Source organism: Mus caroli, chromosome 1, assembly GCF_900094665.2.
Source record: "Mus caroli chromosome 1, CAROLI_EIJ_v1.1, whole genome shotgun sequence".
Lineage (NCBI taxonomy): Eukaryota > Metazoa > Chordata > Mammalia > Rodentia > Muridae > Mus > Mus caroli.
The window spans coordinates 86,457,880-86,461,160 of record NC_034570.1 but is presented as its reverse complement, the minus strand read 5'-3'; the positions used below and the strand labels follow the sequence as shown (position 1 = coordinate 86,461,160).

The 3,281-nt window shown below is 47.2% G+C and overlaps 1 protein-coding gene across 1 annotated transcript in view; it reads right to left on the bottom strand.

The window, feature by feature from the left end:
* Positions 1–3,281, bottom strand: part of LOC110295638 (D-2-hydroxyglutarate dehydrogenase, mitochondrial-like) — an 11,330-nt gene that overhangs the window by 2,532 nt on the left and 5,517 nt on the right. The gene's annotated exons all lie outside the window — the stretch shown is intronic.

Sequence of the window (3,281 nt, the reverse complement as noted above, 5' to 3'; positions counted from 1 at the left end):
GAGAGGCCCATTGGACTTGCAAACTTTATATGCCCCAATATAGGGGAATGCCAGGGCCAAAAGAATGGGAATGGGTGGGTAGGGAAGTGGGGGCGCTATGGGGGACTTTTGGGATAGCATTGGAAATGTAATTGAGGAAAATATGTAATAAAAAATATTAAAAATTAAAAAAAAACACACAAAAGAGTAGCTGTAACTTCTTGTAGCCCCGAACTCACGCACTCTTGCACATGTGTCTGTTTGTGCTCTACAGTCAGGAATCTATCCATGAATAATGGCCATGACTATCCCATGCCCTCTTCAGCTGTGAGTCTATGTAGGACATATCCCAGTCTGTTCTCAGACCTGGGGCAGGAAATGTCAAGCACTTTCCACGGACAGACCCGGCTCTAACCAGTGATAAGGGCCATGCTGAGGAAAAAATAGTTACCTTAGGACATTTGCATAATTTTTAAGAAAAAAAAAAAACATGATACCAGGTTCAGAGCTTGGATACTCCACCATGAAGGAGCACACTAGAGTGAAGGTTAGTGACCTCAAAACAGCAGCTCCACTGGAACTGGGCTTGCCCTCTGCTCCCACTGACAGCCTGGGAAAAGGGGTCATCTTCAAATGCCTATAGGTCACCTACCCGACCAGACTTTGAGATTCTAGATAGGCAGCAATGGGCAGTTGCAACCAAGGTACCCAGCAGTGTCTTCTACATCGCATATATCCAGCGGCAGGAGCTGGTTCACAGGGGGCACCAGTGGGTAGTGTGCTGGACCGGGAGAGCATAACCTGGATCAGTAAGGTGTCCATGTCTGCAACCATACAAAGCACCGTCTCCTAATCATCTCGTACGACAGCTGTCCTCTTTCTGTGACGCATGCTGCTATGGAAGACCACATAGCCCCTTGTAGTCCTGGGCAGGGTCTGCCCATGCCCAAGCCACCTTCCCTACGGCTGAGACTCCAGGCCATGCTTGCTCACATCACAGAGAAACTGCTGATCCTGGGTATACTCCTCCCACTGTCCTGGTTAGGTAACTATGTCTCATATTGCAATGGCTTAGATATCTAGCAGTGGAATCCTAAACTTCTAATCCAAACACAATACCCTCTCCCAGCTTGCACACTGGAGACTTCCCGTCTGTGTGGGATGGGATTAGAGAGTCCTCATGGTCACCTGTTCTAGCTTTTTAAGACAGGATTTCACTATGGAGCCCTGACTGGCTTGGAAATCTCTATATCAGAGATCTGCCTGCCTCTGCCTCCCAAATGCTAGATTGCAAACCAGCATCAGCACACCCAGCTCTCTCCCACAGGGAGAGACATCTTCTGACTGGCGGCTTACTCTTCTGTGTTGGGGTGTGAGAGACTGCAGACATTAAGGAGATGGCTGTGTCAGACGCCTGAGGAGTCCGGAGGAATCTCATTGGTCAGTTAGCAAGTCCATTTTCCCATCTGTTTCTAACTAGGTTTTCTGCATGGGTGGAACTCACTGCTCCATTGGTTTAGGGTGCACTGGTCAGTGCTAACAAAGTTAGATGGTTTGTTTTACAGCTACATGCTCTATTTCACAGGCTCTAACTTCAAAATGCACTCTCTTCAAAACACAAAAGAAAAGCTAGAGGGGACCTAAGAAGAGACCCTTCACCAGGGATGCATGTATCAAAGGGGGCTTCACATAGCTCATCAAGAGAAAATGACAGCCCCTTCGCTCCACAGAACAATGCTCAGTGGAGCAAGAGGAAGGCAGGTCCTGGCAGGAAGGGCTACACGTACCTGTGTTGGGATCCCCACATTCGCTGTAACCTATCTGTAGCACACTACAGGCTGGAGCCTCTCTATCTTCGCTTGCTCACATTGCTAACACTAACTTTCTAATCCACGTGTGAAGACACATTGGGAATTCAGAGCACACTAAATGTGTGGAGATATGTAATGAGCCACAACTTTACAATTAACTTTATGTGAATCATTTTCTAGCAGCAGCAAGTTGTAGTTCAAATTTTTTCTGGAAACTGATAGCAGGAAAAAAATACGGTAGGTGTATTCGGCCTTCCAGACTGCCAGGTCATGAGACAAGCCAAGTGATAGAGGACAGTGTGTAGACCACATGACTGAAAGTCGCCTCTATTGATTCAGTTAGGGAACTGTCCCATACCCAGAAAGGTCAGGCTCTGTAGGCAATCATAGCCCTCCACGCCTGCTTACCAACCAGACAAGTCTTTAAGAACAAAGTAAACTGGGTATAGTGGCACTTGCCTTTAATCCCATTACTCAGGTGGCAGAAGCGAAGTCAGGGGCATGGTGGATCTCTGTGAGTTAAAGGTCTATCTGCTCTACATTGTAAGTTCCAGAACAGTCAGAGTTAAGTAGAGAGACCCTGTCTCAAAAGGAACAAAACCTGAGGGAATGGCTGGGTAGACCACAGTTACCAGTCCAAGACCTGTTTGATATGACAGCAAATCCCACTCAGGTCCATGGGAATGAGTTGTGGTATTCTGGCTGACCATGTTAACTTATCTGGGGCTAGACAACTCTGCTGCAGCCCTCACAGAATACATGCCACATGACAAACTATCCAGTAAGATCCATCCAAGAAATCACATGGTTCTCTTCCCAGAGATGTGGAGGGAGAGGTATTGGTTCCCTAATTGGTTCTTGATTGTGTCAATAAAGGAGGCAGAAGCTAATTGCTGCATGAAGGGAAAAAGATGGAAGTTTTGGGCCCCAGTCAGAAAAAGGGGAAACAAAGAAAACAGAATTTGGATCAGGCTTTGGATCAAGTAGGGTGTTGCAGACATGTAGGAGTGGAAATCTTAGAGTTGATAGCTTCTACTGCGGGCAGAGGGACAGGCAAGATGGAGGGAGCTAGTTGATAAGATTACGGCAGGAAATTTTTCGAATGGCGATTGAGTTATCTGTCTAGTTTTAAGATAATAAAACTGTCTGGTGTTTTCTATCCACTGGGGCAGTTGTTGGTGACAGTTTGGCAAATCTAGCCATGAGGGGATGGGGCAGCAATCACAGCTCCAGGGGAAAATGACCAGAAGGCCATTAGCAAAGCTGAATGAAACTGATGAGAGCCTTGCAAGGCACCAGGCAGGTAGGGAGCTTTTAAAATTACACGCTATAGAGATGCAACAAAGCAGGTCTCCACAGGCCACCCACCCCAGAGCTGGTGAGATCTGGCCTGTTTGGGAGTAGGGCAATTGCCCACCCACTTATTCTGTCCACACTGAGCTGGCAGGAGACAAAAGAAGGGCCTGGCAGCTCTATCTGATCTGTTCACCC